The sequence below is a fragment of the Mus caroli genome, chromosome X (genome assembly GCF_900094665.2).
Source record: "Mus caroli chromosome X, CAROLI_EIJ_v1.1, whole genome shotgun sequence".
NCBI classification, from domain to species: domain Eukaryota; kingdom Metazoa; phylum Chordata; class Mammalia; order Rodentia; family Muridae; genus Mus; species Mus caroli.
The window spans coordinates 152,069,882-152,088,124 of NC_034589.1; the positions used below are offsets into that span (position 1 = coordinate 152,069,882).

An 18,243-nucleotide genomic window follows, 5' to 3' on the forward strand; every position below is an offset into this window, starting at 1 on the left:
TTCTCCCCCACCCTTCCCACTCCTTTTCCATTTATCTCCATCCTTCCCTCCTTCCCTACTCCTCCTATCTCTCATGACCCTTACCCACTTCCTCTTTTCCATTCCTCTCCCTCCTTGCTGTCCCCCCTCCTGTGTTCCTCTTCTCACCCATCCCTCCTCCCCACATACCATATCTCTCTCTCTCTCCTCTCTCTCTCTCTCTCTCTCTCTCTCTCTCTCTCTCTCTCTCTCTCTCTCTCTCTCTTGCTGTCCTTTTGCTGTCCTGGAACTCACTTTGTAGACCAGGCTGGCCTCGAACTCAGAAATCCACCTGCCTCCCTAGTGCTGGGATTAAAGGCATGTGCCATCCCGCCCAGCCCCACATACTATCTCTTCCCTTGCTCCTCCGTGTTCCTGATCCCCACCCTCTTTTCTTCTCTCCCATCCCTCCCCACTCCTCTTCTGTCCTCTTCCTCCCCCCCCACCCCGTCTTCTTGTCCAAGGGTCTAAGTTTTAACATAAGGAGCCTTCGATTTTTAATGAAAGAAAAACTAAAAGGTCAGACTGATCACTTTTATTTAAAACATCAAGTTATTAAAGGGATGTTTTAGTGTAAATTGTCCCTTAGGAGCAATTGTAGAAATGAGTACAGTCCCTCTAGATGTTGACGTGGAAGGACTCCTCGATGGCAATCTGAAATTGGGTTTCCTCATCCAGCTGAAGATTCACGAAATCTCCGTAATCAAACTGATGCCTCTGGTTAAGATGGCTAACAAAATTTCTGGTGAGTTGAGGCGGGTCGCCCCATGGAAGAGATAGGCAAATTGGGCAAGTGACTGAAACTACACGACCTCGGTGGCTGCTATTGCAATGATCCAGCAAACGTTGTCTGCTCATGGTCACTTCTTCACACAGAGGGCAATCGAAGGTGGGCTCATCAGGTGGGCTCGCGTTCTCTTCCTCTTCTTGTAAAACCTCCTCGGCATTCGCTGAGGCCGGTGCCTCGTTGTTACTGTTGCCCACGGAGTTTGGAGACTGTTGGAAGCTTGAAACAGATGTAGAAACTCCAAATTCATCCTGGTACTTTTCGCAAGTTTTGTAGTGCTGCCTCATACGATAGAGTTCAACGCGTTGGGAACAGCATCGGCAATTACCAGGAAAATGTCTCATGATGGTTTCAAGGTCTACAGCCCTCACTGGACAAGCTCTTTCTCTTCTAGTCACATTTCCACGGCACAGGGGGCAGTGGAGCCGGCTCTCCTTCATTGCACTCAGGAAACATTTTCTGCAGAAAACATGCTTACAGGCCGCGACCCGAACTGGCGTTTTGAAGACTTCTTGGCATATCGGACAGTAGAAATCATCTTCAGTGTAAGACGTGGTGGAGGCAGATTCTTCCTCGGCCATAGTGGCGACCGGTAGAAGCCCAAGGCGATGGCGGCTCGCGGCTGCTAAGGTGGCGGTGGCGGCTCAGAGCTCCCCTCCGGATCCTCTCCAAGCAGCGCTTTGGGTCAAGCTCTCTCCGCGGCAGATCCGCAGACAGGTGGTCCCCTGCTGCAGTCTGATTTCAGCGCCTTTCTGTCCAGCAGTTGACTGAGCTTCAGAGCACTGGATCTCCAGCGAAAGACGGGTGATGCTCTGTTCTTAGGAGCCTCAGAACCCGCCAGACCCGAAGCTCATGGTGATGGAGATACCTCCTATTCAGCCATCAGTTGAGAGGTAACTGCTGCCTGCCAGGCTGGTTGGTCACTGCAGAATGGATAGCCACAGGAGAGCCGGAGGCGGGGTCAATAGGACGGCCTCCATAGCAACCAGCGCGTCGCGCCTTCAGCTGGTTGTGACGTAAGCTGCCAGGTCCGCTTACTTTACCAAGTTTTTTTTTGTTTGTTTGTTTGTTTTTGGTTTTTGGTTTTAAATTCAGCTGGGCCTAGTGGCGCAGGCTTGTAATCCTAGCCAATAAGGGATGCTGAGGCAGTATGATCGCGAGTTCAAACCCAGACAGAGCGATTTAGGGAGCCCCTGTCTGGGAAGAGTAAAAAGAGATCTGCCAGCACAGCTCCGTGATTCGATTGCACGCGCAAGCCGCTGCATTTAATCCCTACGTCTTCATAAAGTCCTCCAGGTACCTAAGTGATCATTCTATGTGGACCGTGGACCACTGCTATCAGGCTACTGTGTGTAATAGTATATTGTCTCTCCTGTATATACCACGTTTCTTTACTCTTCAGCGTGCATCATTTAAAATTCCTTGAATTCACTAATTCAGCTTGTCAGTCCTCTCCTTTCATTAACGGGAACTGAGAAACCTCTCAGTCCTTAAACTAGACAGGTGAGGCCCATAGATAGATCCAAAGCAGAAATCTACAAGCTAAATAGCTGACCTCTTACCAGACCCCTGCTTTAGGATTTTTCCCATCTGTTCTATAAAGCCAAGCAAGAAATTGTGTGATGTTAACTGTATATGAGCTTGAGAAATTATCTACTCTGAGGTCCAGGCAGATGAAATATTTTCTCTCATATCACCCAACAAATTAGTGATGTCCTAGATGTTTTGACAAGAGCAAGAGCCTGACCCTTTGCCATCACCATGCACTTCTGAGTTTCTACTCAGTATCCCTAGTCACCCAGAGCCACTGACAGTGATAGTGCATATCTTCGAGATACTTTATTTTTATTCACTTAAAAAAATTCTGACCCAAGGCTTAGCTAAAAATGTAGCTTTTACCTTCATCATTGCTGCCTGTCCTGCACCCTGCACCACCTATGGTCCTGGGCACTCCCCTGAGGGTGCTCAGGTATGCTAAATCCAAAAGGTGAGCACACACACACACACAGAGAGAGAGAGGGGGGGTGGGGGAAGAAGTGTTGAAATACAAAAGGCACATCAAGAGCCTCTAATTGCTCATCTGTAAAATGGCACCATGGGCTGCAATTGAAATAGTTCATAGACTTCTGGAAATATCAAGTGAGATGGTATCCCAAATGTGTCCTCACACTCACAATACTTGTCCCTGTTTTGACAGGTTACTAGATGTGCCTATGAAGTCAAGGGGGGAAGTGGGGGACAGAACCAGAGACACACCACAGATGATTTCTCCATGGAACTATTTCCTAGCAAACGGTGTCTTATTAACCAGCTACCCAGTGTGCTGTACATAGATTTCACAACTTACCCACTTCCTGTAGGATGTCTAAAATAATTGGCCCATAATATTTCTAAACTGTATTCCAGGCATCTCTGGATTTATGACATCCATATGGATTTCTACCATGGAGACTGAATCCTCCCAATATCAATGGTGCATCCTTCCAGACTTCAGGCTCCCATTACTCTTTCTTTCAAAATCACAAACCTTGTTAGGAATATGAGGTTTCAAGCAGAAGTGATAGGAGCAGTATTCCACTGTTAACCTGGAGGTGACAGCTTAATAACCATTGATAATAAGCTTGGGATTTTTTTCTGGCTCAGAGAGTAGAAACAGTTCCAGATTTGCTGTTCAACTTCAGGAAGGTAGCATTGCTACCACCACTATTTTAAATGGCACTGCAAAAGGAGCTTTCCTACCTACCCCAATCCAAAGGGAGCAGAAAGGAGGGGGAGAGAGCTAGTTCAGGCAGATAGCAGTGGCTGCCACTGCAGTTATCCCAATCCATCACTAGCTCACATCACAGAAAACAGAAAAAAAATGCTCTCCCATATTTCCTTGATGCTAAGGATTACTACTTCAGGTCCACTTATACGTGTGTGTGTGTGTGTGTGTGTGTGTGTGTGTGTGAGAGAGAGAGAGAGAGAGAGAGAGAGAGAGAGAGAGAGAATTGTAAAGTAAAAAGACAATTCAATGAAAATGGGCAGAGACCTAGGCCTGTAGCCCTAGCACTCAAGAGGCTAAGACAGGAGAATAAACATGCGTTCAAGACCACCCTAGCCTGTATATAGCAAGAAAAATAAAGAAGACAAATAGACAAAATATTTGAACAAGTGCTTCACTAAATAAGATGTACAAGTGGTGAATATGCACATTAAAAGACAGCCAACATTGTTAGTCCTCTGAATAGGCAAATTCAGACCACAGTGAGATACTACTATGCAACTATTAGAAAGACCAAAATAGGGGCCAGAGGCACCTTGGCAGTTAAAAGCACTTTCTACTCTTGCAGGGGACTTAGCTCCCAGTACCCACAGGGACAATCACATCCATAGTAACTCCAGTTCCAAGGGATATGCCCTCTGACATCAAAGGGCTCCTGCACACATGTGGTGCACCGACATACACTAGGGCACAGACACATAAATTAAAAGAAATAATTTTTAAAGACTGCCCCAATGCTATGAAACAGAATCTGATACTATGAAGCAGGGTAAGGAGTCAGGATGGGGAGGAGCCAGAGCGGTCTTCCTTGGATCTGAGCTCTGAAATGTCATGGGAAACACTCTGGTGCTTTCTTAGTAAGTCAAACTTACATTTAACACACAACTCAGTAGATCTGACTTCGGGGAATTTTCCCAAGGCAATACAACCTTGTAATGCACACAGAACTCTGCCATGGCCCTTTTTATTGGCCGTATTCATGACCGGCAAAAGCAAGTATCCTCCGTTACAGAATATATAAGCAAACTGCAGTAGAGCCATACAGTAAATGCTACTTGGCAATAACATAGGGCAAACAACCAAGAAATGGCACAGTGTGAATGACGCCTGAATAGTGGGTGAAAGAGGCCACATCAGGCTGCATCCTGCCTGATGCTACCTACGTGGCATTCTGGAGAAAGGGCAACAACAGAAACCAGAAACCAGGAGCTGGGGTTAAGGAAGAGGATAATTAGAAGCCGGCAGGGCAGCAAGGTCCCCAGCACAGGGACTTGTGGCTCAAGGCTGTAATACCAATACTTAAGAGGATGAGAGAAGATCACAATGAGTTCAAGGCCAACCTGGGCAACATAATGATTTATGGATTGAGCTACAGTATGAGACTTATCTCAGTGAAAAAAAAAAGATAGACAATAGGTAGATAGATAGAAGACACCAAAGAATGGAGGGGAGCAAAAAAAGTCAAAGTACATGACAGACATGCTCTTTTTTTGCTCCCCTCCATTCTCTCTCATTGTTTCCCTTCCTTCCTCTGGACAGTCTCATTTTTACTTTGGTGTCTTCTATCTATCTACCTATTGTCTATCTTTTTTTTTTCATGAAAAAAAAAAAGAAAAGCTAGACACAGTGGTGCACCCCTATAAATTCAGCACTTGGGGGGGCTGAAGTAGGAGGAAAAGAAAGAAAGGGGAAAAGGAGAGAAGAAGGGAGGGAAAGAGGAAAAGAAGGAGTAAACAGAAGAGACAAGAGGAAGGGAAGCAGGCAGCAAGAGCCCTTTGTAGTGTTGGGAGTGTGTATCTTGTTAGTCGAGGTAGTTACAGGATTGTGTGACATGCTAGTCATGGTAGCTGCATGCATTTGTCAAATCTCATAGCCTAAGACAAGCCCCAAAAGGTAGAATTCCCCTACATATAATTTATTGTTTGGGGAAAAAAAGAAAAGAAAAACAAGGAGGAAGGCAAACAAGAAATAAAAATCAATGTGTAAAAGTACAATCCAGATTGTGTCTTGTCAAATGCTGCCCACCAACACTGTAATTATCCAGTTTAATTATCTGCAAGGACAAATATGCCATTTCCGGAACTGTGATCGAGGGCTCTGAAATAGCCTCGAAACATCATATGGACAAAAATCCCTTGTATGTTTGGGCCACGATTTTACAAGCAAGGAGGAGCAAAGCAGCTGTGCTGGTAAAAGGTGCTGCATGGAAACCCTCTTAGGAGGCCTAAGGCCGGAGCTCTGGCCATCTTAATTTAAGAGACACAGGTGGGCTGATGATGCCCTCTGAATAGGAGGCAGGAAATTTTGCACAGCTTTGTTCAAGCCGGTGAGTCATTTTGAGTGAATCTGTTCAGAACAGCAATTCCTTAGGTCAACAGGCATCACTCATTACTGAGGCTGGAAAGAAATGCCAACCCACTCAGAGGCGCCAACCCACTCAGAGGCACAGCCTTCTCCGCTGTCCCCTTCTAAACCTGAAAGCAGGCATGTTCTTATCCTTCAGCCCTTCTCCCTCCCCCGATCAGGCATCTCTATCAAGCCCGGATCTCTCAGTGCCTGCTTTGTACTAAAAGGCTGGTCATCTACAGCCTGAAGATACAAAAAGGCGGAGGAGAAAAGCAAAGCTACACTCTTAACAATGGAACCCTAATTGCTTGGAGCCTGCCTCAGTGACCTGTGATAACCTTACAAAACAGTAAGAGCCTAACTCCCAATCAGCCCGGGTGCCTAACCTCAAACAGCCAGTCTCAAGGAGGAGAAAGGCTGTTATAAATCTTGCTTCCTGAGACCTGCAAGATGGCTCAGCTGGTAAAGATGTTTGTAGGCAAACCTGCCTAGCTAAATTAGATCCTTGTGGGGGAGGGTCCGATGTGGTGGTTAAAAGAGATAGCAGATTCTGGCAGTTGTCCCCTGACCTCTACTTACATACAGGCAGCAAACAAACACAATTTACAAAACAAAATCACGCACTTCCTAACAAGATAGTGAGCTACCTACACTTATCTCTTACCTATCCAAATAAGACCCCGCACAAATGACCCATGAAGTAAGTAAGGCTGTAAAGGGACACCAAGAGGAGACACTCACTCTGTTTCTATTTCTGTCTGTGTTGACTGGTCTTTTCATCTCTCTGTCTCGTTTCTCTCTCTCTCTCTCTCTCTCTCTCTCTCTATCTATCTATCTATCTATCTATCTCTGTGTGTGTGTGTGTGTGTGTGTGTGCGTGTGTGTGTGTGTGCGTGTGTGTGTTGTTTCTCTGCATACAGTATCCATTCTTTAAACTCTTATTTCAGTCTGGTCTAGTAAACATGCCTCCCCCGCCTCCTCCTTAGACTCCTCTTCTGCAGCTCAGCATCTGGTGGCCTGGCTAAGGAGCTGTACCCTTGCCCCTCCACTCCCATTGGGTTGTTTTTCCTTGTTTCTTTACTTTGCTCCCGTTTCTCTTTACTCTGGCCAGCTGAGGAGTCCACAGGGCAGCTAACCTCCAGCTGGGCTAGAAAGGTCTCATGGCTCTGGCGCAATATTAAGGAATTCCTTTCAGCTTATTGTGCAAGGGGAAGGGGCTACTTTCCCCTCCTTCTAGGAGGTCACTCATTTCAGCATCTAGCTCCATGACAGGGACAGCTTATCCAACATGAGTGGCCTCACTCTTCCTGCCCTCACTCCATTCCCTATCTTAGACCTTGCAGCTGCTCTTGAGAGCAGGAGGTAGCAGGATCTACAGGTGACAGTGTTGAGACCTGCCATTTTTTCCCTTCCCAGACAAATTTCCTGGTCCTCTAAGTAATCCAGTTTCCACTTTCTCCAGCACAATGAGTCCTTTCCCATCACAACTGATTCGTGGTCAGTTTTAGCTTGTGAGTAGGTCCAGCCTGGACAACACAGGAGTTTAAAAGTAGAGGCAGGTTCCACTCCTGTAGGCTAGGTAGGTACTTTTGCTTGGGTCGCCCCTAGATAAATTTACACCTCAAAAGTCAGTTAAGTGAAATAGAATCTCATTTCTGACAACTGGGGTAGTCTGTGGCCTCTAAAGGGAACCTCCAGGAAAGGCATTATACCTCAAGTAGGACCCACAACGGGTCTTATACCTTCCATTCCTCTGACTCACCCCTGGGATATAGTGTCAAAATTGATCTGCTTGATTCCCCAAGCCCTAACCTTAAAATGCCATCAAATCTCTCCCCACCATGTTAAGTGGGTCTCAATTCTAGTTCCCTGACTGCCTGACCAAGTGTTAGAACACTAACTGGTTTGCTTCTTTATTTTAGAGGTTTATTTTTAATTGTGTAAGTGTGTGTGTGTGTGTGTGTGTGAGAGAGAAAGAGAGAGAGAGAGAGAGAGAGAGAGAGAGAGAGAGAAAGAGAAAGAGAGAGAGAGAAAGCAGGTACCTACCTGAGGCCAAAAGAAGGTGTCAGATTCCCTGAAACTATAGAAACTATAGTTACAGGTGATTGTGATCCACCATGTAGGTGCTGGGAACCCAAAAGAGGTCCTCTGCAAGACCTGCAAAGTGTTCTTAACCACTGGGCTATCTTTCCAGCCTCTGGCTTTCTTCTTTAGCTCTTCTCTCCGTCCTTAGGTTAATCTGTATGTATTTGAGATGTACAATTTCCACCTTGCTTCTAAAAGCATACTTTGATTAAATGTAATTATATGTCCTTTAATTTTTTAGAATAGTCATATTACTAATATCATGTCATTACTTATGTATCATTTTGTCTGCTGACCTGTTTGTTAGCCTGTGTGAATGATTTAGTATCTTTGTTACCAGTGTATGTGTCTGTGTGCCCTTCAGATATATGTTATATAGTATGTTAACATGATAAAATCCCCCAAAAGAGTTTAATTCAAATACGTTTAAAAAAAAAGACAGCTTGACAGTTTATTCTAAATTACTTTTAATTCATGACTTAAACAAATCTAACAAAATAGTTATTTTTATACAGATAACTTGGCCTCATAGAAACCAGTTAAATGTAGAATTTTGTCTGTCCATCTGTCTGTCTGTCTGTTTGAGGCAATGTATTACTAAGTACCCCTGGTGGTTTGGATCTTGCTATGTAGACCAGACTGGCCTTGAACTCAGAGAGATATCTTCCTACCTCTGCCTCCTAAATGCTAGGATTAAAGGCTTGTGCCACCACACCTGGCAGGATTTTATATTTTATCAAGATTATTGCTTATAATTTCTTCTAATATTTTCCAGGCTCCATAATTGTTAAGGATATCGTGTTGTCATTTAAAACCCTCCCCAGTTCTGCTCAATTTACATCTGTTACATAGCAGCTAATTTTAGAAGTAAAAATAAGTCTTCAAGACTGGTGTCACTAGTCCTGAGAATGTTCAACAGGCATGCTTAGAGGACAAAACCGAATCAAATAAATAGACTAAGAGAGCACACAATACTTTGGCCCTTGCCTTCCAAGGTCAGCCAGCTTCCAGGCAATCAGGCGAACAAGATATTTCTAAAAGTGTCCTGCAATTCCAGTAAGTCACCTGACCTCTTGATCAGCCATTGGAGGCTACTGGAGATAGCCTCTAACCAGTGTACACTCTGCAAAGAGAAAAGAGTCATTACAGAGAAAACCTCCACAGTGCTTCCAAGGGACACCACATGGTCCAAAAAGCCATGACCCATCCCATGAAATGACATGATGGAGAGATGAAGGAAGGAATCCCCAAGGAGACTTAAGTGAGTAGCGAAGAAAAGTTAAGTTTAGACACCTACAGGGCCTTAAGCACCCACCAGGAAAGTACAACCAATAATAATACCACAGAATGAAATTCTACCAGCCCCCAACTTGAAATCTCATACCGAATTGCGAATCCAGGGCTCTGAATAAAACCCCACAAAGACTACCAGATTTGGCCAGTTGAACAACCCTAAAGGCCTTTTCAAATGCTAATATAGCTGTCAATCTCCTGAGAGTTACTAATTATGCTCATCTGTCCAGGATTAAAAACAAACCTAGATTTATTTTATAAAGCACTAAAGCAGCCAAGGACTTCCATTTTCCTCTTCCAAACTGGACTTGATGGCCAAAGTCAGAGGAGTAAATATGATCCCTTGAAACATTTTCAATTTATTCAAAGCAGAGATGCCATGATAACACTTGTGGTCACCGTTATGTATACCCCATCAGACAAAGAAAAACAAAATAAAAAATCCAACACTTTCTTCACTACCATTTAAAAATTATTCAGGCTAGAGAGATGGCCCAGTAGGTAAAGGTATCTGCCACCAACCCTAACAACCCGTCTTCAGTCCCTAGCTCCCAGTTAGTGGAAGGAGGAACTGAGAACTGGTCTCTATCCTCTACACACACACACACACACACACACACACACACACACACACATACACACACACATTAAAGAAATAAAATGTAAGCTGGGCAGTGGTAGCACACATCTTTAATCCCAGCACTTGGGAGGCTGAGGCAGGCAGATTTCTGAGTTTGAGGCCATCCTGGTCTACAGAGTGAGTTCCAGGACATCCAGGGCTATATAGAGAAACCCTGTCTCGAAAATCCCAACCAAAAAAAGAAAGGAAGGAAGGAAGGAAGGAAGGAAGGAAGGAAGGAAGGAAGGAAGGAAGGAAGGAAGGAAGGAAGGAAATGTAATTGAAAATATCTTCTTTATTTTAAAGTGTCCAAGAGTGATTACTAATACATCTGGGCTCTGTGTACATAGAGTTCACCTATTGATACCTGTCTATCAGGTATATCCTGGTCTAGGATCCACTGGAGTCTTCTGGGGTCTGAACCACCTGATACCTGGGTCTGTCATAGTCATCTTCAGGCTTGTCCTACACTGCCTGAACTTTTCCTCAGTCTTCAGAACAAATCTCTAAACTTCTCCTAGGCAGGCAGGCATCTCAGAGCCCAGAGGATCCCAGAGCATCACTGATAGACTCTGACATAGCATCTCTATACCTGGCTCCTAGGTTGGTTCCCACAAGCCACATACAGATTCCCTCAAAATAATAAAAGCCAAAGCCCCTGGCCTGAGAAACAGCAGGTTTTTGCCTTCCTGCTCACTTCTTTCAAGGGTTAACCTTTTCTTTCCCATCAGGCCTAACTGTGCTCTTTCTTGTTTAGCCAGTGTTTCTATTGTTGTTTAGATAAAGGTGGCCATGGTTTGTCTCTCCCACAGTGCATATTCATTATTAAAACTTTTCTATCAACTCTAGTCTGATAGCTAGTTTTATCCCACGCATTGGGTTACTTGTTCCAGGCAGCCCAAGGCCACAGTCTGCCTCTTCCCTGTGTTCCTGTGCCTTCTGAGTGAAGAACTGTTATTTTACATTTTTTTTTCATGATTGGAAAAACATCAAAGAACAATAGTATTCCACGAGATGTGAAAATTATGTGAAATTTTAGCTTTGTTGTTTGTAATTAGAGGTTTCCTGAAACACAAGCCTATCTGTTTCTGCATTGTGTGTGTGCTTCAACAGCAGTTGGAGTCAATGACAAATATGAGAAGCTTCCAGACAAACCCTGTGACTTACAGAACCTGAAACACTTCTGGCCTTCTACTGTTGAAAACAAAAACAAAAACAATAACAAAAGTTTGTCAGCTACTGATTTGGGCTTTTGGTTTTTTGTTTTTTTTTTTATTCTGTTGTCTCTGTGTTGTGGTCCATACATTTAAAAAAAGGCTCAGCTCCATCCCTCCATGTCCCATCACGTCACTGTGATGTTATAATATCTAGTTACTCCAGTCCAATACTTGATGCTGCAGCTAAGCAAGATAAATACACATAGCACCACAACAGAGAAAGGGAATTTGAGGGAAGCAGCAGATTCCTCGTTTCTGAAACTATCCTCTTAATTACAGTTAGAACCCTTTATACTCGTGGGCTGTCTACCCACCAATTCAAATAACTATTGGCCCCCAAAAAATGGAAAAATGTCTCTGTACCAAATATATACAATGCTGGGATTTTCCCAAATATGAGAACTACATATGTAGCATGAACTTTGTAGTAGGTATTATAATTTATCTAAATATGAGTTAGACTATAGCAGAAGATGCATATATGTTATGTGCAAATGCTACAATATTTTACATAAGTTACTGTAACACCCATGATTTGTGTGTGGGCAAGAATACTGGAACCAGTCTTCTGCAGATCCTGGGAAATAACAGTACTCCATAGTGACACATATTTTTTTTTTTGCAGTACTTGGAATTGAGTCTAGGGCATCATGTATATGAGGCAAGCATCCACCACTGAGGTCAACACTAGTACACATACTTATGAGAAATTTGTAGAGTCTCAAACTACAACAATTCACTGAATACTACTTGAGTCACTCAACCCCAAAACAGTCCATCAACTCCACAAGCTTCAAGTGTTTCCAATTTAAGTAAAAGTGTAACAACCATCTTCAAAGCTCTGAGGATGACATCTACCCATTCTAGGCAGCTGTTCAGTCAACTTTTTATACTCTAGCATCACTCTGATTTTCTTATGATACTAATCACAGCATGAGGCAAGATGATACAGAAAAGAACAGCCCATCAAACATAGTATTAAGAATCCAAATATTTACATTTAAATCTTGGTCCTACCACTTCCATTGGATGAATTTTCTAACATCTTAAAGCACTGATGTCCTTGTTGATGGAATGGGAATGAAAATTACATTTTATGGGATATCTGTAAGGTTGTAACAATTAATGAATGCATCATGCTTAGATGATGATGATGATATTAGCTTTCATTTTATCTTCTGGCCTCTTTCCCTTCTTCAGATTCACTGAAATAGTTCAGCTGCTATTGATGAAGTCAATCCCTTAAAGAGTTTTTCTCAATCAGTGTGGAGAGCAGATCATTAAAAATATCAATTGGTTAAAGTTTTTGATTAATTATTCCTATATGCTCACTTGACTAATATTTGGTCCCCAAGCAAAGACTAAACAGATTAGATTGCTCTCATTCTGTGTTAACAAAAATAGTCTCATTTTCAATTAGCAGGGTCAAAAATATCTTACTAACCAGAGATGATGATCAATTAATTATGAGCCACATTGCTATAAAGAAAAATCTTTGCTTCCTTCCACAGTCTTATTATCTTTGAAAAACATTAGTGTTCAGGCATGGGAGCTAGTGCCTGTAAGCTCTGTACTTGGAAAACTGACATAAGAGGATCAGCCTGAGTTCAAGGTGAACCTGAGCTGCATAGTGCATTCCTGTCTCAAACAAAACAAAACCTAACAGGGATTGGTGAATTTTATGTGTTCTATTTTTAAATGTGGTTAGCAATTTCCATGAAGGAGATGTAGAGACGGCTTTGCAGGTAAAAAATTACTTGCAGCACAAGCCTGACAGCCTGAGTTTGATCCCTGGGAACCACCCTGGAGTGAGAGAACTGACTGTCCCAAATTGTGCTCTGACTGTACATGATTCCAGTGGTATCCATGTGAACACATAACCATCACACACACACACACACACACACACACACACACACACACACACACACGGGTGAATAAATTAATGCTTTAAAGGCTAGTGAGCGAGATGGCTCAGCGTGGGAAAGCACTCACCACTAAGCCTGGTGACCTGAGTTCACTCCCTGAGACCCACATGGTAGAAAGTGTGAACTGTCATCCTCCAAAAACTGTTCTCTGATCTCCACACATGCACTGGAATATGTACGTGCTCACAGACATCTATAGACACAGCAAATGGATAAGTGCAATGAAAGAATTAAAACTTAAGAACAAAAACAACTTGCCCGAAGGGGAAAACCATTTAGAATCATAAAGGGAGAAGTACAGACAGCGGCATATCATGTAATCCCAGCTTTGGAGGCTAAGACAGAAGGATTGTAAGTTTGAGACTGTGCTGGTTAGGTTTGTTTTGTTTTGTTTTGTTTTGTTTTGTTTCCTCAACTTGACACAAGCCAGGGTCATCTGAGAAAAGGAGACTTCTATGGAGAAAACACCTCCATTAAATTACCCTGTAGGGAAATGTGTAGGGGCATTCTCCCAATTGATGGGGGAGGATCCAGTCCATTGTAAATGATACCATCCCTGCACTGGTGGTCCTGGGTGCTATAAGAAGGCAAGCTGAGCAAACCAGTAAGCAGCAAAGCTCTTCCAAAGCTTCTGCATCAGTTCCTTGCCTCCAAGTTCCTGCACTGCTTGATCTCCTGTTCTGAGTTCCCTCAGTGATGGACTATGATCAAAACATGTAAGGTGAATAAACCCTTTCCTCCCCAAAGTTGCTTTTGGTCATGGTCGTGGTGTTTATCACAGCAATAGAAACCCAATTAACAAGGAGGTCACCCTCAGCAACCACGTAAGACATTTCTCAAAATAAAATCAAATAAACTGATGAATGGATGGATAGATGAATGAATGAATGAATGAATGGAAAAGAATGGTATCTAACACAGTGGCAGGACCCTTATCTGTCATATCCCAGGCCTTGAATTCAATCCACAAAACCAAAATAAATAAGAAAGAAAGAAAAATATTATAAAAAGAGACAAATTTAACTTGATCTACTTGCTGTCATGAAATGAAGTCAAATCTGATGTACAGAAATAATAAACTGATTGATGTTGGAAAAGAATGTAATCTTCTCACAATCAGAGAAATCTTCATTTTCTTCAGTTACTGGGTTTTTATTTTGTTTGGCTGTTTGTTTTTGGAAATAAGGTCTCACTCTATAGCCCAAACTCACAGCAATCCTCCTGCCCCAGTTTCCTAAAATGTTGGAATTACAGACATGAGCCAGGCTACCAACAGTTTGCCCTTGAAGACTGTAGAAAAAAAAATGGAGATTACACACATCTAGACTTCCTTTCCAAGACTATGCTGTGGATAGAAGAGGTATGTTAACAATGACAGGCAGTACCATTTGGGAAGCTAGTTACAAGTAGCAAGTTCAATGGAGACCAATTGCACTGTCACCTTTGAGCAATATATTTGTCCGAATGTCTCTGATGGCTTTTTAAAAATCCCATTCAATACCCACTCTTTAGATAGCTACTGAATTTTAGGCCATATGATTGAACCTGGGGGTGGGCTGGCACTAAACTGGGAATCAGAAGCCTGGGTTCTAGTCCTTGATCTGGCTCCAAGCAGCTATGTCAAAAGGCTCCAGGTTGTTTTGAGAGTACTCATGTGCCTTAATCTCAATGCAACTCTTTACAGATGGCTTTGACCATTCTCGGTCCCAGTTAGGAGGCCATTTTCATCTGATAGGGCAATGACTGAAAGTGCTGCAGAATGATGCCTTCTGGGCATAAAATGGCCGCTGACCTCTTGATCGCCCAATAACTGTGATTCCACATACAAGAATTGCCACAAGATTGGGTCTGTTTGTATTCCATCGTTGGGGGTGAGGGTGGGGCATTGTAAAGCCTCACCCCTCTTCAAGGATAGGCAGTTAACAGTTGAGAGGAAGGAGGCTCATGAGGCCCTGCCCCTCCCTGAGGATATAAAGACAGTTAACTGTTGAGAGAAGAGAATGTGTCCTGAGGTTTCACTCTTCCCCGAGAATATACAAAGAGCTGACTATTGCTAGAGTAGAGGCTCACAAGTGCCCCCCTTCAAGGCTATATGAGCAGTTAAGTGTCAGAAGGGAGGGTGTCATGAAGCCCTGCCTCTTTTCAAGAATATATAGGAAATGAATGGTTGCTGAGAAAGAGACATTTTCTTCTATGATATAGCCATTTCTAAGTTGCCCGTGCTGGTAACATGAAGCCTTCGTTCATGCTTCTGTAAATCACTCTACCTCACTTCAATGGCTCACCATGATGGGCCTGCATGGAATCAGTTATCTCGTCTGTCACTGGTGCCATTTCCGTCGTGACTAGACCCTTGTTAATCTCCTCACTAAAAGTGAACACAAGAGTTGGCTTTCAATATGGGGCAGGCCAGAATACAAGATGAGTTGGGGAGGAGTGCTCACTTGCATGGTCTCTGCTGTGAGCCATGAGACTGTAGCCTATGCTAAACTGTGCCCGGGTAGAAGATCTTCAAGTCTCCATAGTGCTGTCCCTTCCCATGCTGCATGGAACAGCATGTTCTCTTGTTGCAGTGGCAAGTGTATTGTCCTTGTTGTGTGTGTGTGTGTGGGGGGGGGGGAAGACACACAATTAAGGCTGCTCCTTCTGAATGTAGAAACTCCAAGGAGGCCATCTTCCTCTAAGTAGCATAGAGTGGTAAGTCTCCATGACGAGAATAGGGTGACGTGCCTGAAATGGTTGTTGGACTGAGGCTGTGTTCCAGTCTGTGAAGGCATGCGTGGGGTGAGACTGTGGTGTCAGTCACAGGGCCCTGGATCTGCACAGTAAGGATATAACTGAGGCTGAGCTGTCTGCTCAGAAATAAGTTGCCTGTATGGGCAGGGCACAATGAGAAAAAGGACAGGTGGGTACTGTCTGCTGCATTCGCTTCTGAGCGGGTGGGGAAAGTAAGGGGGGAAGAGAAAGAGAGGGACATGGAGAGGATGGCTTGCAATTTCTTACAGCTGGGGGAAGGGGTAACAGAATGGGCAAGATTATCCTGGTGCCAAATAGCCCTTCCTGGGATGGCTAAGTATGGAAGTCATTGGGAAGAATTGGACAGCAAAAGGAGAAAGTGAGGCAGAGCTAGAAAGCTTTGAATTCTAAAACATGTTGTGGCTTTTTTTTTTTTTTTTTTTTTGGTAAATCAAGTCTCTTACTATAGTGAAGATTTTATGTAATGCAAATGTGATAGTACTCAGAAAATCTCTCAGCCGTCTGCTACTGGAGTTTCTTTGCTCTAATTGGCTTCTATGAACCAGTAATAAATACACCACCCTACCCCCAATGAAGACCACGCTCTCTAGTAGAGCCTTAGCCTCAGACAAAGAGATCCACTTTTTAAATTTCTTTTTATTTCTTTGTCTCTCATCTACTACATCCTGACAGCAGTTTCCCCTCTCTCCACTCCTCCCAGCGCCCCCCCCCCCTTGTTCTTTAGTGCCTAAGACATTCAAAGTAATGACCTTTGAGAACAACAACAAAAAATTATATGGAGGAGGAAAAATTAATACAACAAAATTCTGAAGGCAACAGATGTGACCAAATACTCAGGTAGAGAGTCACTTCATACAAAATATATTTTTTTTGCAAAAAGAAAAAAAATAGTAAGAGAATAAAAGAAACGGAATGCAATTCTGAGACAAGGAAGGCATGTTGAAGTGGACAGAAGAGGAAATGGCAGATCTCAGGCTAATAGCTTATCTTTTTCTGGAAGAAAGAGGCAAGAAGAGCTACTGAAGTTAAGATGAAATGTCTTAAGGTCCATTAGTAATAGAACTGACTATACAGTGGAATTGTATAGGAAGCCTACACAATGTGACTCAAGTATTTCTCTTCTTTCTTTCCTTCCTTCCTTCCTTCCTTCCTTTTTTCTCCCTTTATTTTTACTCTAATTATGTGTGTATGTGTATGTGAGAACGACTGAGACAGACAGACACAAACAGAGAAAGTGAGACAGAGACAATCAAACAGACAGACACATAACACATAAACACACATACACACAGAGGGGGCAGCTCAGGAGGTCATACAGACAAGAAAAGCATCAGATCCCCCCACCCCCCCGCAGGAACTGGAATTATAGGTTGTTGTGAACTGCCCAGTGGGAGTGCAGGGAACTGAACTCGGGTGTTCTGCAAGGCCATTAAGTGCTTGTAACTGATGAGCCATCTCTCCAAACACTTTGCTTCTTTTTGAACTGGATTTCAGTCTGTAGCCCTAAGCAGACCCCAACATGCAGCAATCTTCCTCTGCCAGCCTCTTCATGCTGCAGTTACAGCCGTGCACTGCCATCCTCAATTATTCTGAAAGAAGTTGAAAGACTGGCAACAAATGACTATTAGCCATGCTGGCAAGGGAGGTGAGGGTATTAATTATACTATTTCCACTAATGTTGCTATGTTTGAAATTTTGTAAGGTAATTAATTTTTTAACAGTGGTATCATGTAGTTATTATCCTTGCTTTTGTTTTCTAAAAAACTAGTAACCTTGAATTTTTATTTGTAAATCGTGGGTCAGAATACTTTGTTTAGATTATTGGCTCTCAGTGGAGACAGTATTTTCTATCTATCTCACATCTACTGCCACCTTAAACAATGTTTTATTCAATGCAAATGCATTTGCAAAGCCCTTTGTGTGGAGTTTTTTTTTTTAACATGTCTGTCACATGACTTAGGATCTAAAGCAATTTTGCTGATTTTCTGTAATAGCACATTGTTACTTCTTAGAGAAGACAGCATCGTTTTATTTCCTTCTTTTAACCTTATTTTATCCAATTAACAGTCTGATCACATTTGGTCCAAGAACATTAAAACAATAAGCCTAATTCAATCCAAGGCTAAGAATTGGTCTTAACATTATAGCCAATGACCCACCTTTGTCTGCCTGGGATCTTTATGGCTAAAGTCATATCCATGCCTGGTATGGTAGTACATGCCTATAACCCTCTTGCTCAGGAGGTGGAGGCAGGAGGAGTAGGAGTTTAAGGCCAGCCTCTACCTCATTAGCAAGTTCAAGATCAGCCTGGGCTATATGAGTTCATGGCTCAACACAATAAAATAAAACCAGATAAAATAAAATATAAAATCCCGTGCATATTTCAGTGGCCACCAAACCATTCAGCATTGTTTCTTTAACTGTGAGCT

At 43.0% G+C, this 18,243-nt stretch overlaps 1 pseudogene across 1 annotated transcript; it reads right to left on the bottom strand.

Annotated features, from left to right (window-relative positions):
* Positions 1–538: 538 nt before the first annotated feature.
* LOC110287027 lies at positions 539–1,729 on the bottom strand (annotated as a pseudogene). The gene has a single exon (XR_002377178.1). The product of XR_002377178.1 is annotated as an E3 ubiquitin-protein ligase RNF138 pseudogene (transcript).
* Between the last annotated feature and the right edge of the window lie 16,514 nt (positions 1,730–18,243).